The sequence below is a fragment of the Taeniopygia guttata genome, chromosome 4, assembly GCF_048771995.1.
Source record: "Taeniopygia guttata chromosome 4, bTaeGut7.mat, whole genome shotgun sequence".
In the NCBI taxonomy this organism is placed as follows: Eukaryota; Metazoa; Chordata; class Aves; order Passeriformes; family Estrildidae; genus Taeniopygia; species Taeniopygia guttata.
Window position 1 is genome coordinate 4546744 of NC_133028.1, and position 22007 is coordinate 4568750.

Here is a 22007-nt window from a genome sequence, read left to right on the forward strand (position 1 = left end):
AGTCTCTCACACTACCAGGTTGTAGTCAATAGTTTGATCAGGCTGAGAGATTGGGGTTGTTCAGCCTGGAGAAGAGGAGGCTTCAGGGAGACATTCGAGCACCTTTCAGTACCTGAAGTGGTGACAAGAAAGCTGGAGAGGGACTTTGGAGAAGGATTTGGAGAGCCAAGAGAAGTGGGAACGGCTTCAAACTGGCAGAGGGCAGGGTTAGAGGGGATATTGTGTCGATGTCGAGGCAGGACGGGAATGAGAAGACACTGAGCAGAAGGCTGCCGAAAGTAAAACTCCAATTTATTCAAAATACACTGCTCTTTTATACAGAGCTTCATGAGGACAAACTCCATTGGTTCTGAAGTGAAAACAACCCAGGGCATTGGTGCAAAGTGCTTGACACATAGTGATAGAATTTAACTATAAACAATGTGAAAAACAAGAGAGATAAAGAATTATTTACATTCTTCTCCAGCTCTTTCCCAGGCTTCTGCCTGGCTAGAAACTCTCAGTTTCTTTCTTTGACTGAATCTGAGTCCCACAATATTGGGAAGAAATTCTTCCCTGTGAGGATGGTGAGGCACTGGCACGGGTTGCCCAGAGAGGTTGTAGACTTCCCATAGCTGGAAGTGTCCAAGGCCAGGTTGGACAGGGCTTGGAGCAACCTGGGACAGTGTAAAGTGCCCGGTGGCAGGGGCTTGGAACTGGGTGATCTTTAAGGTCCTTTTTGACCCCAACCTTTCTGTCATTCTGTGGTTCTAAGTCAGACTGCTTGATGAATTAATAATTTCCTGGAAAGACATTAGAATTGTCTTGAAAGTGGTGACTCAGATTATTATTATTTAATGTATAAATAGTCTCATACTTTACAGAATCTCTAAAGTCACCTACTAGAGAGTTGGTGTACTCAAGTCCCTTCCCAGCCTCTCTCATTTTCTTGCTGTGAGATGATCTCTTTTTACACCCCACTGTCTAAATTATACAAACTTCATGAATTATATTTCAGCAAATACAAGTAATTAAACATTTCTTTATCTCACCTTCAAGAACCCATAATATTAATTATTTATGTTGCCTTTGCGCCTTTAGTTTTTCTGCTTTAAAAAAATCTGTAGACAGACTTTTTTCCCTAATGTTTTAGATTTATTAGGTTTTTCTAATTATTAGCTACATTTTAAAATTATTTTTATTAGCTTGGATGTTTCTTTATTTTCAACACATTTTTTCCATTTTCCCAAAATTTCCCTGTGTGAATTCATTGTTTTCTTGAAAGTAATTAAGCAGCAAATGGATTACTCCCATTTTAAGTGTGTAGAAGTGAAAAATTACTGGAAATACTTTGTTATTTCTGTAATTGGAGATATCAGAAATACATCTTTCAGGAAAAACTTTTGATGTTTTCACAGTTGCAAGAGAAATTAATGTGTAAAAATTGTACATTTTTCTGTTTGCAAAATGCAAGCCTTTTAACAAAGGGTCAATCTTTAAAAAAAAAATTTTTTTTTGCAATGAGAAAGGGATGTACAAACATGACTATGAACAGTACAGTGGTATCATAGAATGTTTTTGGGTTGGAAGAGCCTCTTATTCCACTAGACCAGGTTGTTCTGAGCCCTGTCCAACCTAGCCTTATATGTTCTTATTGCTCCAGGAGCAATCACCTTGTTCTTCTCTCTGATTTGTTTAGCAACAGAAATCAAGATCTTTGTTCTTAGAAATAGTAAAATCATTTAATGATCCATTATGTTTTCAGACTTTCTTACACCTGACACTCAATCTCAAGCAGCTGAAAAAAATGTGTGTGCATAAAACAGAGGTTTTACAGAAATAATTGCTGTCTTTGCCATTTCAGAAAAAAAAAAATCTCTTATTCTGAAAGAAGCTTAAAAGAAACAGTTAATCTTTTTGAAAAGAATTGATTGAACTGCTAAGCAACTCTTTCCACTGCAGCGTGAAAAGGTGTCAGCCATTTAAAAGCACAGGAAATATTAGATTTACTCATGTGCTACTGACTCTCTCTCTTCTCTCCATTTTCCTTCAGGTGGTAGAACAGATCCCAGGCAGATTGTTTCACATACACAATCTTTAGCTAAATGTGTGTGTATGAAATAATATTTGTTTTATGCATTAAAAATTACTATTTCATACCAAAAAGAATGAGTAATCAGGGGAATATAATCTTTGGTAGTATTTTTTTTTCTTTAGGTGGGTCACAAGTTTTCAGAGAAAGAAGATGGGTCTTGTTTATTCTATACAAACTTTGCAAGAGAGCTTCACCAGTCAGGATAACTCACAATCAAAGATCCCAAAGAACTGCAGCCAGCTGTAATTTAAAGTTGTGTGGCTTGATACTTGTATAATAATGCAACAGAGTGACTTGGAAGTGGTGGAGTCACCATATATAAAATAATGATGTCCTGTCTGAGCACCTTTCCTTTAAAAAAGCACTGAGCCTGGAAGAAAATTTCCATTAGTAGTTGGTAAGGCCAATGTGTGATAAGTGTCCGACCCTGCCAGAAGAAATGGCTTCATCCCCACATCCAAGTCTGCTTGGCACAATACCCACCCAGGGCCAGCACTATTCAGGTAATCAGTAACAAATCTTGTCAGACTGTTTTTTAAATTTTATATTCCATTTTCTTCAAAAGCAGAAGTGAGACCTTTTGAATAGTAACATTTTTAGAGGCAAAATCCCAACTTAAGCGCATCATTCCTGGTATGCAGTGCAATGTGGTTTTAAGAGAATAGATTTTTTTTTCTTTACTTTTGTGATTAATTTGCATTGCTGGGTGCTTTGAGCTGTGAAAGCAAGGTCACTTTGTGATGGCTTGGTTGACTGAATCAGTCTTGGTGTAATAAATGATGGAACTGAAGGACACAATAACACTTTAAAGGTCAAATCAAAGAAACCATGGATGTTACCTTGAAAATTTGATAAAGCAGGGCCTGTTCATGAGGCAACAATGGGATTGGAAAACATAGAAGATTCAGTTTGAAATTTTCTTGGAGACTGTTCTTTCAACATGTATTCCTCACCCCATGTTAAACAGCAGGATAATGAAAGGGAAGCAGAACAATCACAATGCTACTAAATCCTTTTCTTATTGAAGAAGAGAAAATGAGAAAGGAAAAATTAAACTAAATATGAAAATGGTTTTCATTAAGTTACCATAGAATTACATCCTTCTCTCAAACACACACAGTCTTCTATTCCCTATTGGAATTAATATTGATTTCTAATTAATGCTAAAGGTGTCATAGTCAAAGTGAAAAAATTCAGTTTTGGGCCATCAGAAATAATTCATATTCCATACATTTTTAGAAATGGCCAGATGGGTCATGGCTAGATATGTCCTGGTTTTGCTTGGTTTGTTTGAATCAGAGATAACCTAAATAGTTAAAAATAATTTAAAAAAATTATGCACATGGTAAAAAGTGTGTACTTAAATATGAATAAAAGAAAGCAGATAAATTCACTTGCTACACAGACATCTTGCAACAGAGTCTCTTGAGATACACAATATATTGAATAGCAAAAATGCAAATACTTCTCATTTAACCAAGTTTAATATTTTTTTCCTGTGGAAATACATATGCAAAATCACTTTGATATTTAATGAGAGAACCTGTTCCTATTTAAGACTATAAATATTTTTTTTCAGGTTCTTATTAAAATCAGACAAAACTGAAATAATTTGGGAAGCTTTTCTAAGGGAGTAATTCTCATAGCTTTGCCTGTCTTGTCTTTGATATGGAAGTGTTGGTAATGACCAAAATTGGGAAACTGGCAGTCTGCTCCTTGGCTGTTTTTGGATCTTTTATTCATTGTTTCCTGCTTCATTGTCACTGCTTCTTTCCTTAAAAGAGCTGAGGGGATGAACAGTCTAAGAAATTAGGAGAATAATACTGAACTTTTCTTTAGAGGCTGAGGAGAAGAAAAATATATTTCCTGCTTTCATCTTTTACTGGCATAAGTCATTTACAGATGCTGCTGGTGGCCTCATTAGTTTAAGAAATTTGTTAGGAGAGGTGCCAGTCTTTATTCCAGGAAGCTCTGGAACATCTTTCTTCTGCTATGAGCATGTTCTGAGATTTCTTAAAGAATAAAACACTGGCAAGAGTTAAAGCTGTTTCTTTATATATATATAAATATATGTGTATTAGTTTTAGGGGAATGGCTTTAAGCTGCAAAAGGGTAGATTTAGAGCACATTTAGGAAGATTAAATTCCCTCTGAGGGTGGTGGGGCCCTGGCACATTTTGTCCAGAGAAGCTGTGGATATCTCATTTCTTAAAGTATTTAAGGCCAGGTTGCATGGGGCTTGGAGCAACCTGGGATGGTGCAAGGTGTCCCTGCCCATGGCAGGGGGCTGGAACAAGATTATCTTTAAGGTCCTCCTAAACCCAAATATTCTGTGATTCTGTAATACTTTTAAAATTAATTCTGAGTGGCTTAGACTATTTTTTTTTTAAATATTGATCTTTTTGCTTCCTAGTTTCTGGAGACATCATTTGTTTCATTAGTTTTCCTAATAAGTTTTGTAATCAACTCCCTAGAAGTCAATCCTTTGGTAAATATATTGAAATGGATGAATATTTTAACTATGATTACAACCTTACTATATTGCGCCTAACCAAAGAGCCATTTAAATAGCTATGCTCTAAAGAATCTTTTTTTATCTTAAACATTTTTCTCCAGATTCACATGTAAACTTCAAGCTCTGTATGAGAGGGATGTGCTGCTGAAAACATTCCAAATGCCTCATCATTAGCTCCAAACTGGAGGAGATGTCCCCCCCTTATTTGGAAGAGGACAGAGAGGAAATTCTGTTTCAAGAGAGGGTGGCTTGATTGGATAGGCTGTGTGCCATTTCTAGCTAATATTTTTCACAGAGGTTGTGGAAAGTATTATCTCCATACTTCATATCAAGGGGAATGTCATGCTGTTTGGGAAGGATCTCCATATACCCCATATCAAGAAGAACTTCTTGCTTTTTGGGAAGTATCTCCATATGCTCCATATCAAGGGGAGCTTCATGCTGTTTGGGAAGAAGAGAGAACCAGCTGTCTCTGTGCCCTAAAGCCAAAGCTCCCACCTCTGAAGTCCAGAAATGTGAATTCCACAGGGATAATGCTGTTGGCTGGAATCGAGTTAATTTTCTTCATAGCACCTGTCTGGTGCTGTGGTTTGGATTTGTGACCAGAACAATGTGGATAATTCAGGGATTCCTCACCCACCCCACCAGCGAGGAGTTGGGGATGCACAAGGATCCAGGAGGTGCACAAGGAGCAAGGACAACTGACCCCAATTCCTCAAGAGATATCCCAGATGATATGGTCTTGTGCTCAGCATGTTTTATTCCTTTTACTTAAACTGTGTTTCTCTCAGCCCCTGGGTTCTCACTTTTACCCTTCCAATTCCCTCTCCCTTTCTGATGGGGGCAGGGGTATGAAGACCTTATCTGCCTGGGTTAAACCACAACAAGTTACACGAAATCAATTCTTCTGAGCACTCCACACAACATCAAAATTATCAAAGCTCTGATCTAAATGAAGAGATGGATGTGGAGGCTGTGACTGCAGATTCTGGAGCTCACAACTGAGGGCTGATGCTCTTTTGCATCCTTGTTTTCTTTGCCTGAAGATCTACGTCTTATCTTATACCTACATGGAAAACACAGGTTTTTGTGCAATCAAGAGCTTTCATTTTGTAAACTTGTGCACATCCTTTATTAAAGGAAAACAGAGACATCCTGAGGGCAAGTTTTTTAAATTGAACACTTTACTTTCTAAATCAAGCTATTAAAAACCACATAAAATATGGGAAAGTGCTAGAGATTTCTTTTTCCTTTGAATTTTAGTCAGGATGAGGCATGTTTGTATCAGTCTTGCACAGCTTTCTTCTGTGTCAATACAGTCTAGGACCCAAGCTACAGGAATTCCTGTGCTGCTTCCCAAAGATCATTTTAAATCCATTTTTTTTCTATATTGACATCAGCTCCAATATGTGTCACAGCTGAAGTAATGTTGAGTTTAAAGGTCAAAATTCTGCTCCTGTAACATGGAAAAAAATGGTGAGACATTCAAATTGGCTTAAAATAGAGACAATTCCTGTAGCCTCTAGGCTTGCTTTTTAACTATGGGAATTAATAGTGAATCACTGTTGGGTATAAGAAACAGGTGTCTAAATTCATAGTGCATTTTGTGTCAGCTTTTAAACATCATAATGGTAGGGATTCTTGACCTAGGACATGAATATCTGTAAGAGAAGCAATATGATTAAAAAAAAAAAAATTTATTTGTCTAATTTACTTCTGGATTGTACATGGCTGAGTGTTTACTCTGTGAAGTTTTAGAAACTGTAGCCATGTAAAGCAACTAGACCTGGTATTTTACTATCTGCTATGGACTTGTTAATGTATTTCATGTCTTTGTAAACTTGGGGAGCTATTGGATATCTACAGGACAACACAAGAAATATCTGCACAATAAATAATTTTAATAGGAATTGCTCTCTAATCACTAGTTGAGCATATAGTGTTTATTTTATTTTTACTTTCTGCTTTTATTTAATTTGTGTGTTTGCTTGCTTTATTTTATTGAATACTGCCTGTATCTTCACTTTCCTTCTGTTTATGGAGCTGCCTCTTGATTTTATGTGTTCCTTCTTTATCTGTTTTGGTATGGCATTAATGCTACACATTCACAGGAAGACTGGGACATTTAGTAAGGGAAGTTCTGAATAGAGGTGACACCTTTGACTGCCACTTTCACCTGGCAAAAGAAGAACAACAACATTGAAAAGAACAGGAACAACATTTTCCCCTTGGAAGTATTTAGCTTCTATAGAAGAAGTAAAATTGGTGATGTACTCACTCAGTAGTTGTTGTGTACCCCTTCCTTCCTATTTCACCCTGACATTTTAGAATTGAACTTTGTTCTTATTTCAACAACACCAAAGATGTAGGAAACAGAGGGAACAGAGTTGCCTTGTTCTGCTTCTTTTCTCCCAGTTAAAATGAGATGGGTCCAGTGTATTTTCAGCCATCCAGCAGCTAAACCTGAATTAGAAATTAGGAATGTGATCAGGAAAGATTAATACTTAATTTGGGTGTGCCTGGTTCTGCTCTACATCCTCCAGTGATGATGCAGAAATTCCAGGTTTTCACTTAATATGCCCTAGGTAAGTTAAATCATGTGAGCTTCTGCTGATGTGGCTTGACAGTCCATACTGATGTTTTTGTCTTAGCAGTCCTTAGATGGTTTTGGAAAAAAAAAAAAGAAAAAAAAAAAAGGTTAGAATGATGTAAATTGAGATTTATTTTATGATTTCTCAGAAATAATGCAGAATTTGGTATTCTTGTCTTTTGACACAGTGGTTCATTCTTTTCTGGCTCAAACTACTGGAAGAAGCAGGAGAAGCATTTGGGACAAGGGAACCTTGAGATGCAGGTCATCCAGCTGTCTTCAGGTTTAAGAATCTTTTAATCTGTTTTCTTTTGTTTTAATGGGAATGTCAACAAAATAATCACCTTGATTCTTTATAGGTATTTAGGAGAAATGGGCACTTCTGACCTATATTCAATGTCTGTGTTAGGCTGCTATTATATGAAATATGTGGTTTCTCTCCATAGACACAGAATGTTCTCCTCTGAGGCCTCAGGCACATCAAATCTAATTTTTCCATGTCTCAATATGACCATATTATGTTTCTTATCCCTTGTTTTCTTCTCCTGCATAAGTAGACTGTGCTGTTTTCTGCTGTAGGGGCTGCTTTCCAATGTATTTCTCCTGTGTTCAAAACAAAATTTCTCTGTAATGTAAGCAAAGGAGATGAAGAACCTTCCTTTCTGTTGCAAGGTTATAATACTTCTGAAGTTCATAAATCTCTGCTGTTGAGTGTGCAGCAGAATTACACAGACCTTTCATGTCTGGGTCTTTTTCAGGTATCTTTCTGATATTATGAGGATGTCTCACAATATGATCTCAAACTGAAAGATGTTAAAAGAAAAAAACACATGAGATAACTATTTCTCTCTTTAAAAAGTGCTATATGTATACTTAGATGTATAAAAATGTCAAACAATGTGTTCCAGTGTGGAATATGTTTAAATATGTCGTTATAATTATCTTTCTGAAGTGATGCCATTAGTTAAAAAAATCAATGCTCTGAAGTAATGCTTTTAGAGAGAGTTGTTCATTGGAAGTTTGTTCTCCTAGAGACCTTTGCCAACATCCATCATTCAAAGGATATTTAAGGAAAGCAGATGTGTCTCTCATCTGCTCTGCTTTTATTAGAAAGAATGAAGAGATACTTTATAAAGTTGTTCCACAAAAGCAGACTAATTAAAAGGTGTGGTTACACACAGTATTTCAAATTACTCAATTCAAATGACCTTTATTTTTTGCTTTTACTGAGGTACAATAACTACTCTTGAAAAAAGACTATTCCAGACTGAGATCTTAAGGTTGAGGGACTGGGCTGGAAATGATCCGTGTTTTCCAGTGAACTGCACTGTTTTATACAATATTTTTTTCAGGATATGGGAGAGATACCATTAAAAAAAAAAAGGAAATAAGAAGTTTTTGTAACCTCAAGCACAGGGTCTTTACCTGGTTGGATAGAGAGGGTTTGGATGACTTCTTTCCAGGGTTCTTCCTTAATATGTAATATAAACATTGGTCTGCTGGATCTAAAAAAAAAAAAAATCATAAAATTTTATCACTTTTGCCACAGCTGCCAGCCTGATCTTCACAGTCCTGGCAATTCCCTGAGGCCAAGGTAAGGAGTGTGTCTCCAGGACTCTGGGTGAAATCTGTGTTTCCCACAGCTGGCCAGTGACACCACCCCCAAAGGCACAGCTCTGCTGGAGACTGTCAGACATGGGCACATCTGGCATCGTGTTTCTACAATTTTATAAATTTTACAAATTAGCATATTTAACAAATTTTGTCCAATTAGAAGAACAATTGGTTTAGTAAACTATGTAATCTTTGTAAAGCAGTATTTGCTGAATAGAAGATCCTTGTTCAAAGATGCAAAAAAATTTTCTGACAGAGCCAGGGAGAAGACTCCCTTGTCCTACCATCTAGGACTTATTGTTTCTCCTGCCTGTGTATTGATCACAAATTTATTTGTTGGCTGCTTGCTGAGACAAGGCCAGCTGATCAACTAAACAAGCAGAAGGAAACTCAACACAACCAAAAGAAAACAAGGTACTCTGGAGATCTGCAGCTCCCACTCAAAAGGAAGGCAGATAAGAGAATCATGAGGGCGGTGCCACCTCCTCACACCTGTGAGTTCCTAAAGCTTTTGAATTGCAGTTCTACAATTCCTCCTGTTGCTTCTCTGTCAGCTTTAAACCTCATAATCTGTTTTTTTGTTTCCACAAGCTTTTCTTTATTGCATGAGTACTACCTTTTATTTGAAATTGATGTGGCTACATGGGGGAGAATAAGCTCTGGATCTGGTCCTGAGCTTATTAAGAGCCTCTCCCTCACGTTGCCGAGTAACAAGAGAGGGATGATGGTCTGTTTTTCAGGGAGGCCAGGAAAGGTCAAAGTGCTTGTGTGAAAGGATGATAGGTGAGAATATGGATGTGCATGTTTAAAGGAAAAATAATTAGCAAAACTGAATGCTAACAATGTACAAGAAACTGACTTTAAAAATAGAGTATGAAATAGCTTAATTTGCTTTTCTCGTGTAGCTTGTAGCCCTTTGGTCAAACCAGAGATGACCTTTGCTCTTAAACATATGCATACTCCCACTGAAATCCATGCCTTCAGCATTCATGTGTGTCATTTGGTAATGGTGATTCACCTAAACTTCAGTGAATAGAAACAACAAGAGGAAATGATTGTCACAGAGAAACAGTGAAATATCAAAGGGCTTTCACTGTAAGAAAAAAATTGAAAAGAAGGTTTCTTGTGGTGTTTTGGAAGGATTTTTTACATGGACAGGTGGTGATAGGAGAAGGGGAAATTATTTTAAACTAAAAGAGGAGAGATTTAAATTAGATGTTAGGAAGAATTCTTTACTCAGAGGGTGCTGAGGCACTGGAACAGTTTGTCCACAGATGTGGATGCCCATCCCTGAGTAACCTGGTTTAGTGGAAGGTGTCCCTGCCCATGGCCGTGGGGTTGAAACAAGATGATCTTTAAGCTCCATTCCAACCCAATGCATTCTATGATTTTATGAATTTATATATTTTAGTTTTCCCCCATCACCTTGGAGTTTTTCCTGATCATTTCTAGAGCTTAGGCACCTTTTCCCCAAATGCTTATTTCATACTGCATGTTTTCACCATAATTTTGCATTTACTGTAATTAAGTCTTTATTGATTTGACACAAACCAACAACTGCATTTTATTTTGGAAGTCAGCTGAAAAATGTATTTCATCTACTAAACACAGATAATAGACTTACGTGTGCAGCTAGCATGTAATAAACTCTCTTATCATTTTTCTACCTCTTCAAACACAGTATCAATCACATATTGATATTTGCAGTCAGAGATTCTAATTGATAGGCTGCATATAAAGTCTTTGCAGTACAATGAACTAAACACAAGCTACACTTAGATGCATTTTAATAAGGGTTTCACATTAAGAAAATTCTTTGATGTGGAAATTATTTTTCATTTGAAATTCATCCTCTTAATCTCTTCTGAACTTCATTATATTGTATTGAAATAGGAGCATTACTGTAGTACAGAGATGCTGAGCATCCAGGAACCTTCCCAAAACTACTGAGCTTCAGGTACAGGACTCCACATTTTCCTGAAATATTCATCTGGGCACATGGATGGCACACAGTCATTGTATCATTTAAAACCTATCTACAATTTGGTTCTCTGCAAAGTTATAAAACACCATTTGTTTAGTCCATGTTGAATTTTGGATGCCCTGTTTTAATTTTCAAATTTTCTAAAATATAACATATTCATGTTGCTATTTTCTGTTAATATTGTTTGCAAATACTTTTCTCCTTTTCCAATTGTATTTATTCATTCCAACAGCAAACCCACCAACATTTCAAGGCAATCTAGACAGGATGCCTGCACAGTACATTAAAAGGAATATGACAGTAGGGAAATTGCTTTGCTTGCAGGAGGAAAGGCTTCTGGATTCCAAGTTATTAACCTAACATCACTTATCGCTGTGAAAACAGTGGAAGAAGAATTTTTCCCTCCTCCATATTCTTCTTGTCCCGCCTTCATTTGCAGAATGATTCTTCCCATTCAGGCTCTGTACCTGAATGCTTCTGCTAATAGAATAATCAGTTTCACAGACACTGTTGATTAAGTTAAATACTTATAAATATTTAAAACACTTTGCATAATATCCAGAGATAAAAAAGGAGAAAATTAATGGTAAACTCATTTCTATGAGGTTTTTGGTTCTTTTTTTTTTTTTTTTTCCCATTATCCATCTGGTGATGGGGAGGTTTAGAAGAAGTTGTCATAGTAACAGGGCAACATAACTTTTAGAAACTGCAACTACTACATTATAATAATGGAGCAATTTTCACAGCCTTGTATTTTTCTATTCCAGGTTGTGCTTGAACTAAATCTCATGCTGGCAAGATGTAAGGTGCATTGTGGGTTTGTTTTGGTTAGTTGATTGGGGTTTTCTTCCCTGAGGTTTTTAAGAGGTTTACAGACAGAATGAGAACATTTAATTCCTATCCCTGAAACAGGCATTACTGCTCCACAAACAACTCCTACCTTGAGAACTGTGTATGTCACCAAGTCTCCAAGGCTCCCTCCCCATTCCATGCTCAACACCTGTCTTCCTAAGTGGGAAACCACCTACACAGTGGGAAGTGCCAAGGAAAAGGATTTATTTGAGCTCCCACCTCTTCTGAGGCCATAGATCCATACATGCAGTGCTGGATTCATCCCTGAGAACAGCAGGTATTTAGAAGAAGGAGCAATATTAAAAGCCAAGCCAGACCAGGCTCCTTGGAGAGTCAAGAAAGTACTTACAGAAAAGAAATTCTGGCTGTGTCTGTGCTGAGTCACCTGCAGATCTGCTGCTTCTCATCAGTGCTTATAGGGCTGGGAAGCAGAACTCTGGACTGGGACATTTCAGGAAGCCCCTAGGTTAGGGGGAAGAACTCCAGAGAGCATTGGCTTCCTCTGAGAGCAGCTGCCTAAATCAGGAAAGAAAAGGTTTCCACTTTTTTTTTTTTTTTTTTTTTTTTTTTTAATATTTGCTTGCTTTATCAGAAGACTGTTGGGGAAGGCATATCTTATAAAAATAGCTAAAAGAAATCGGGGAAGAAGTCAGGCTGCATGGATGACTATTTTGGGAATTCAGAGGAGAAGTCCTAACTCCTTCCTGCTTGGAATACCTCTGGCTCTTGGGTGTGAAACAAAAGCACAGTCCCAGCTGCAGTTCTGCTCTCTCTTAGCTGTGCCCAAGCTGCTGCTGACACTGGGTTTGCTTTTGGCTGCTGGTCTTGCAGCTTTGTCTGCAGTGTCACCCAGTTGCCACCTGGAATCCTGAACATTCTGCTCAAGTCCAACATCCCTCCTAGAATGGAAAAAGGAGCAGAGTTTTGTTACAATAGCATTTCATCTTTATCCACTAAAATCAGTAAAATACTGAGAGTCAGAGCTTGGAACTGGGTAGATCTTGGTATTTAAGGGTTTGTGAGTTGGATAGACAGAGAGAGGGAAGCTGAAAACAATGATTCTCTCTTTGTCTTTAATGTTCTCAACCATTCCATGAGTTGAATCCCGTTACCCCAATATTCTTGTGTTCTTCTAGGCCTCTCTAAGTGATGAGCTCCCAGACTTCATGCAGCATCTGTGACACACAGTTACCTCACAGGGCTGAATACAAACTCTTAAGCAAGAAGTCTGTATACAAACTGTTAAATGAAAGGAATAAACCCCAGTCATTCTGGGCTAAAGAGATGATAGAAAACTACTGTACCACAAATATAGCTATAGACCATGTCTAGGTTTTATTGTTGTTCTCGATACAAAATAAAACTGCTGAGCATTAATAGGATCCCTGTGGATTCAACTTCTCAGAGACTTTTTAAGAACTCGATTCTAAAGAATTTAGAGCAGGAGTGAATGCTAGTCACTAGGGAGGGCAAGCAATAAAATGATAGACTCCTTTTTAAAAATTGTTTGTCCATGGTGCATATACCCAGATGCTTTTTCTATTTTTTAATATCTTTTCCTTCTCCTCTTGGCAGCCTGGTTTGTATTCATTGTGCAAGGCAACAGAGATGAAAATCATTCCTCATATATGCACTGAGGGAAATAAGAAGTATGAAGGTACAGAAGTCAACACATCCAACACCTATCACAAATACTAAAGAGGGGCCAGCACAAACGTGGCAACTCCTTTTCAAGTGCCTCAGATATATCCTGCATGTAGCAGTACGTCCACAGAGAATACTGCACCTCTCCTGAGTGAGCCACAGCATCCAAATGCAACAGGAACCTGGATTCAGGCACTGCAAACCTGGAACTCCTGAGCTATTTATTTAGTTCAGCATGCTGACCTGATCAGGACACATCTGTGCATTCTTTAAATTATAAACACAGATCAGCTTTCCAGGGAGGTCATAGTAAGGCCATGATTAGCTCATTAAGCAAATTGTTCCACTATCTGATCAGGTTTTTAGTTCAGTATTTCCATTAGGTCATCTAATGTCTTAATGGAAAGGCTAAAATTATCAGCTGGTATCAATCAGGGAAGTGCTGCCTAGAGTCAACAAAACTATGGAGAATTAAAAACAAATTAGGGTCTGGCCTGTTAGCCGCATCCTTTTCTTACATTTTTGCCCTCCCTGTGTGTTGTTTTATTGGAAATTTTTAAGATTCAGTCTTTCATGCAGGAAAAACATTGGAAAGAAATATATTCATGCTGTGGTTAAGTAAAGCACACTTAGCTATGGTGGGAGAGAAACATAATTAGATGATGAAAACAATGAGGACCAAAGGATGAGAAGAACTGAATTTATATGTTATTTATATGTTAGTTTGTGTTGCATGCTGAGATCACAGAATCACAGAATGGTTTGGGTTGAAAAGAACCTAAAAGATCATCTCATTCCAAGCCCCTGATGGGCAGGGACACTTTCCACTAGACTGGGTTGCTCCAAGCCTCATCCAACCTAGCCTTGACTACTTCCAGGATTGAGGAAGCATCTACAGCTTCTCTGGACAACCCTCAGAGTAAAGAACTTCTTACTAACATCTAATCTAATTGAAAGGCTTTGATTTCTGCCTCTACTTTATGCTACTCAAGAGGCAGGACCCTGCCTTGATTCCACTGTATGACTAAAAACCATGTTCTTTTTTTTTTTTTTTTTGTTTAATTCATCAGATAATAAGTTAGAGCTTGATTTAGAGATAAATTACAGACTCCCTCTGATTTTGATGAATGCCCCCAGAGGATTTATGCTGCAGCTGGTGTGCACTGATTTCCCAGCCACCTAGGTAGTGAGCCAGGAAATGTGGGATGTCATCTGCCAGGACATTTAGATAGTGAGAAGATTTAAATACTTGTTTGATCAGGACTTTATTGCTTATACTGTAGATTTAATCCCAAATAGCATAATACACAAAACCTAGGAAAATGACTTTTTGTCCACTTTATAGCTATGATGTGGAAGACAGAGGGAAATAAAGGAATGCTCCTAGTGAATGAAACCAAAGGTTCATTCATTCCACTCCCTTGTTTCTCACAATTACCAGTAATTAATTCAAGGCTGAGACACTTAGAATTAAATATATAAATCCATGGAAATTCAAGTCATAGGTCCTAGGTGATCTGTATGGACATGTCACAGGATCTATGGGGCCTCTGTGCCCTGGTGAAGGATCAATAGAAACCCGCCAGCACTCACAGGACGTCTGAGGCAGCACTAACCTGTGTTTAGAGGATTGAATTACACCTCCAGAGTTTGGGGAGTTGTTTATCTCATGCAGTGAAGTGCCTGTGATGTGGCAGCTGAATTGCCCTCCACATTTCAGAGATGACTGCACTGGTGCTGCACATGGTGGTAGTGCACACACAAATGTCAGCATTTACATCTCAGTGTCTTCCTTTGCAAACCCACTCCCATTCTGGAGAACATTTAAAAAAAATATAATCTTATATCCATGGATATTCTAAACAAAATACTCTCTCAGTGAGGACTCACAGATTTTGGCAATCTGGAAGCTTGGGTTTTCTGAAACAGATGTTGAATCCAAATATTCATGCCTAATAGGTCCTGGAGGACCTTCTTTCCTGGTATTTTGCTATTCTTTTTCAAACATTAATCTATATTTTTGGCCTCTGTACCATTCTGTGTCAATTATTTCTACATTTTTAACATTAATTTATTTAAAACCTGCTGTTTGTTAATGCCTTTGGGCACTCATCTGTGTAAATGAATTAGTATTTCCCTATTCATTTTCTTCCATGTTGTTCATAGCTTTACAAACTTCTGCTTAAGTCTCTCTTTTATTTTTGTTTTTTTAGGCTGAGGCATCCTACTTTATTTAATTCCTTATCTTGAAAAGCATGATATACCTCCAGCTATTTTATTGCCTTTTCTGTATCTTGTTTAGACCACCCTGGTAAACAAATAATTTGGCCATGGTGAATATGGATGACATGTAAAACATGCACAAGTCATTGCCTGAACTCCTGAGAGGTCTGTGTTTCATGCAGGGGATCTTTGCCAGCTCAGTAAAGAGTTTGGGGGCCAGATGCCTCCAAATCCATCACTGTAGATGAGTCCTCTTTTATTCCTGACCCCAAATAACTGATTTAGACCATGGAGAGGACAGAGCAGACATCCTAAAATTCTCACTGCTTCCCTGACAATGTGGCCAGAACTGCATCCTTTCCTTACTTAGAGTATGTGAAAGCAAAAGGAAACAAAACCCAAACCAAATCACACAAACACCAAAAAAGCAGAGTATAAAAGGTGCATACTGGAGAGGCTATTCAAATAGGTTTAAAAAGGGTTAAGAAAAATGTCCCAGTGGCTCTGTTGGCCAGGAGAAGTGCTTAGTGAGCCAGAGAATCTCGGAGCATGTGTACCATGGCACAAAAGTAAGAAGCAAACAATCAATTGTGTGCTTTATCAGCATGGTATTCAATTAAATTTCAATTAAGAAATAAGAAATTGCAGCAGCCATTATCTAAGCTGTGGCCAGGTCCTTACACCAAATGTCAAGATACCCTTGTCAATTTGCAAACAGTTCGGATAATGGTTAAAATTCTCCAGACTGCACAGGAGGCCGCTGTGAGCATTCCTAATGGTCTCTCTGTCCTTGCCTTGGGAACACTTCCAGTTCCTTGTTTACCAAAGTTAATGGCTCTCTTTTGAAAGACAATTCAATAAAGCCTTTTTGAATAGAAATTTAAAAAGGAAAAAAAGTAAGAATGAGACTGTATCAGGAACATGTGACTGCTAAACTGGAATAATTCTGTCTTTAGCATGCTAAGAATTGCATTATTTCACAATGGAAATTGTTTTGAAAGACAGAAGATGCCAGCTTGTTGGCAAGCACCTCCAATACAACATCCAAACTTTACTTGCCACTTCAACTTTAACTTCTAAAGAAGCAGTTTATCTCTATTTCTTGGTTTGACTGCCTTTGCCTACATAAGGCCTAAGAAAAAGATGAACAGCTGGGTAAGTGATGTTATTTTGATTGATTCAGGATTAGAACTAAGAGATTCCTGAATTTCAGGCTCAGATAACTGACCTGTACCTCTCAAGGTAGAATGTTGTTTATAAAACCACCATTTTGACTAATTTTGTCTTCCTTAGTGACCATAATAGTCCCACCAGAGCAATAGAAGATGAAAACTGATTTCCATTCATGACAAACAGAATGTAGAATCGTGGAAATCTTGTGTCTAAAAAAGAAACAGGTAAGAGATATTCCAGTCACTAGAGAAATAAAGAACAGAAATATAACAGATTTTTATCCCAGTCCCCATAGGTGGAGTCTGGCTTTCCATCAGGTAGCAAAGCTTCCAGCCCTTGGCAGATTTTGACCTCTCACATTCCTCTGTTTGAAGTACCACAGCTTGTGGCAGCCCTTGGAGTGCACAAATGTGAGCTTTCATTGCCTGTGATTTTTTCTCAATGGTTATGTATTTTAAAATCCACCTCATCTTACTTTTTAAACACCTCCTGTAACAAAAATGCAGGAAGCAAACATGAGTTGAATGTGCTTTTTCCATCATGCACTTACTCCTCTATTGAGAGCTGTGCCCATATACACTAAAAAAATTGCCCTGTTACATGTGTTTTTCTTGACTATGATGCTTTTTGAATAATTCCCCTGTTGAGAGCTGGAAGGATACCACAGCAACTTGGATTTTTGTGTTAGGTTTTTTCCTTGCATGTCTTTTGTACTCAGACTAGACATGCATTTCTCTTTTTCTTGTTCTTCCTTTTCATGGCTGTCACTACCTTTTCACTTGCTAAGGGACATCTCTCTCCCCAGCTGGATTTTCTTTTATTTTATCACTTTCCTTGTGTGATTACAATCCAGTGATGCCTTTGGCATATTGTCCTGTGTCAGCAGACCAGGATATATTAGAGGCTGTTAAATAGACAGAGTTTAAGCTCAGAATTAAATTGTGTTTTGATATGTGCCATTTCTCTCTTTCAAGTGGATAATGATTTATTGATTTATAGTTTTTATTCACTACAAAATCAGGCTCTTTTTTGTGCCTTCATGTAAAAGCTATGGGCTGTTTACTGAGCTCTGGATGCCTCTCTGCCAAATTCAATCCTCTCCCCACTTTATGCAGGAGCAGAAAGGGTGCTGTGTCTCACTGGAGATACAGAAGTAAATCTAGAGAGATTCACATCCTTCAGGGACAGTTAATCCCATAGTTTTGGGGAGCACCATTACTTTAAAAAGCACAGAGGCCAGAGCAGTTATTACATCACACGGTGGAGTAGGAATCCCACTTGAAGGAAGGAGGATTTTCCCTACAGAACACAGCCATTGCTATGGTAGTGCAGGCAGACTCCTTGGAGAGCTGCCTTTCCACTGCTCTACAGCTGGGGATATATTTGTTTTTAATTATTATTTTGCTCTAGCCTGTGTCACAATGCAGAATGCAAATTGATGTTGACTAATACCACCTGGGAGGCAAATCAAGCTAAAAAATAGAGTATAAATACAATAAAACCTATAGTTCAAATCAATATATTGCAATAATATTTTGGGGCAGAATAAAAAAAAGTAATTCCCACCTTTTTCTAATTTGGTATGATATTTTATTTCAGATTTTTTTCTGTGGAACAACTCCAGCTATTTGAAGAATAGCTGAAAAAATAACCTTTTTCTTAAATTAATTTTTACTGTGCTTGCAAGCGAAGAAAAAACCCAGAGATTTGCACAGATAGTTAAAAGTTTCATTTTGGCCTGGGAAATGCCAGTGGAGAGCTGTGCAAGAGACATCACAGCTAGAGAGAACGTGCCTTCTTTCTTCCCTGGAGGGCATCTGCCTTGTTCAAAACACTGGGATTTCCCCCTGAAAACATCCATATGGGATCAGATCACCTCTCCAATCACTCAGGACCTTGTCTGTGACTGTGGCCCACAGTGGATGCTTAAAAAAGTCTAAAACACCCAAACAAATACAGTACTAATTTTTCAGAAACATTCCCCAGATTCAGACACCTGCATCTTGGGGATTTTGTGACCCAGAAGAGCTGTCTCAACCAGGGACAAATTTTTCTTGCAATGATGATTCCATTAACTTCTTAAATGTCTGTGACTTTTTCATATCACCAAAATTCTGTGACAAGATATTGCTCAGGATGACAAAAATGACATGTTAGCTTTTTTCATTTTCAGCCAGTCATTTTCTTATCTTGCTACACAAACCTACCTTAGTTTATAGGGAAAAAAATAGACATTTTTTCCTACTTAAATTTTTTTCATTCATTCATTGACACAACAGACTGAGCCCCAGAAACAACGTACAAAACAAGCCATGTGGAACAACAGCATTTTCCTCATCATTGCTCATACCCCATTTGGTAAATTTATAATTTTTGAGTCTTATGAGCCATGGGTTAAATAGAATTAGATGAGTCTGAACATGAGGATGTTTGTAGAGTTTAAGTGGGAGAAGAGAAGGTGAACTGGTGGTCTAGAAGGGAAGAAAGAGAAGAATAACAGGATGTGGTGGTTTCACCCCAGCCAGTGGGCAAGCCCCTCACAACCCCTCCCTCACTCCTCCACCAGAGGGACTGGGGAAAGAATCAGAAGAGTAAAAGGTAGAAAACTTGTAGGTTGAGATAAAGACAGCTTAATAGGGAAAGCAAAAGCCATGCATACAGGCAAAAAACCCCAAGGAATTAATTCACTGCTTCCTATGGACAGGCAGGGGTTTATTCATCTCCAGGAGAGCAGAGCCCCATCCCATGAAAGAGTGACTTGGGAGGGCAAACAGCATGTCTCCAAATGTCCTCCCTTTCCTCCTTCTTTCCCTACTTTCCATGGTCCCATGGTCTGCAATATTCCTTTGGTCATTTGGGGTCACCTGTCCTGGCTGTGTCTCCTGCCACCCTCCCAGGCACCCCCAGCCCCCCCAGCCTGGCAGCTGAAAAAGCAGAAAAGGCCCTGGCTCTGTGTGACCCTGCTCAGCAATAACAAAACATCTCTGTGTCATCAGCCCTGTACTCAGCACAAACCCAAAGCACAGCCCCACACCAGCACTGGGAAGAAAATTTAAGTCTACCCCAGGCAAAAGTGGTGCAGAAGTGGAAGAAAAAGAGAATGAAGCCTAGAAAACACGTTTTGCAACTGTACTGTGCTGTTGCCCTGATTTTTAAGTGTTAAGTTTTCTTTTATCATTATTTTCAAAGTTTTAAAGTTCTGTTAAAAGTTTTCTATGCCTTCTGATGTTTATATATTTCTACTGGAGTTCTCACGCACTGTTCATGTAAATAATGATTGTTTTGCATTCTTCTTTGTGGCAGGAGAGAATTGATGGACTGTTGGTTTGACCAGTGTGGTTGGAGAGGTGGCAGTTTCATCTTCCAATCCACTGCCACTTTTTGGAGCTCTATATATTGCGAGGTCAGAAATAAAATTGGCATTTTTTCTCTTTTGAACTTACCAAGCTTCTGTGTACTCATGTCATGTCCAATAGAGACACAGAGGGGATCTAGGCCCAAACTCCAACCCTGAATTCCTTGAACTTTTCCTTTGTGTATTGTCAAGCACATGTGGCTTCAAGCTGGGTGGTTCAGGTTCTGAACATTTGGCACAATAAGTTATCTCCAAGTTCCGAGGATGCTGATGGAATTTTCTAATGCCAGTTGTTCTGCAGGGCAGGTGTGCCAGTATTTAATTTATTTAGTTATCTGTGATTTGCTTGGCTTTGCTCTTCAGGAAAACGTGGAAGCTCAGAGCAGCTCCTGTGAACTTTGTTCCCTCTCCAAACATTTGGCCCCTCATGGCTGCTGCAGGGAAGAAGCAACAGCACAAGACAAGTTGAAGAAGAGGTGTAAACACCCTCATTTAGCTGTCCCTCAGACAGCAAAAACAGAACTTCAGGATATTTCAATACCTCTGACACCCACAGCCACCCACGAGGGGCCACACTAACCCCTTGGCTCTGGCCCCACACTTTGGGAACATTTTCTGTGTGAAATATAAACAAGCCCTTTCTCATCCTTTTCAAGGTCTTTTTTTATTTTTGTGTGCAGTTGCAAAAAGCTAAACCAACGCACAAGTGGGAGAGGGTATGTGAACTGGGGGTTCCTTCTGGCAACAATTAGCCAACAAGCAGAATTTCTTGGGTGGTCTCTGCCCCTGATGTCACTAGTGTGAGCACATAATGAGATGTGACTGCCACAGGCCTGAGGCACACATCTGAAACTAAAAACAGACTGCAGAGACCAGCTGGAATCATAACCTACAAACTTTGATTTCATCTCTTTCCATTTTTTTATCATGTGGGAATGTGGTGTTCTTTTTTATGATCTTCCCCTTTTTTAAGAAGGACAGAGTAATATTATTTTTAATTGACTTGATATCTCCCACAGACACAGCATGACCTCAGTCTCTAACCCTGAAAGCATTTTTCAAGAATAACTTTCAAGGAACATATGTTAGAAATTGAGGCATATTCTAAGGAAGCAAGGGAGAGAAAAAGAGTTCAGAAAATAGAAGCAGATCATTGTAGTACTATAGTGACACACTTCATTTTTAATTTACTCATTTGTTTGTGATTTAAAAAAAAAAACTGATGGTGAGCTATTCCACAGCAAACCAAAATATCTTTTATTATTTTATTAACAACTGCTGTGTCCTGAGTATTTTTGAAGGTCAGATGGTCATTTAATTATTTAAATATAAGCCTAGAGATCCAGCTTAGCATGATAAAAACACACTGCAGGATCTTATGTTTTGTGACTCTTGTAAGAGAGCTCCCTACTTAAAATTATCATGTGGTATTGGTATTTATCCAGGCACATGAATTATTCACAGTGTGGATTGGTCCTTTCTGCCCTTTCAGCCTCCTTTCAGTCATGGAGATGACTGACCTAGAACTTCACCTCACTATCAACCTGTGGGTTCCTGTTGTAGAGCACTAGGGAGCCAAAAATAGAGTTTCACACTTCATGGAAAGGGAGGAAAGGAGGCTAGGAACAATTGAAATTGTGTGTGTAGTTAGCCACATGTACTCTTTTGTTGAAACTATGGAAGAAGTGTAACCCAAAATTATTCTGCATTTCCCGCTTCTTGGAGTGGTTGTGTACGTGACTGTGATCATCTTGATTTTCCTGAACCATTTTTAAAGTGAAGTGGGATCTTCTCTGTGCCTTCCTTCTAAAGGTTGAGGAGAGATTTTTGGGTATAAATCCAAACTAGTCTTTTATTCTGTCTTTTTGTACATGCACTGATTTATATGGACTTGACTGGAGGGAAAGCTTTCTTGCACATATTCCTATATTCTTAGAAATATAGGATAAAAAGAATATAGAAATAGGATAAATATAGGATAAAT

General features: G+C 38.3%; 1 long non-coding RNA gene across 1 annotated transcript; it reads left to right on the forward strand.

Annotated features, from left to right (window-relative positions):
- The first annotated feature begins 4333 nt into the window (after positions 1-4333).
- Positions 4334-20050, forward strand: LOC140683892 (uncharacterized). Its single transcript, XR_012055487.1, has 4 exons — positions 4334-5749; positions 7367-7461; positions 16789-16892; positions 19972-20050. It is a non-coding gene; the product is annotated as an uncharacterized lncRNA (long non-coding RNA).
- The last annotated feature ends 1957 nt before the right edge of the window (positions 20051-22007 follow it).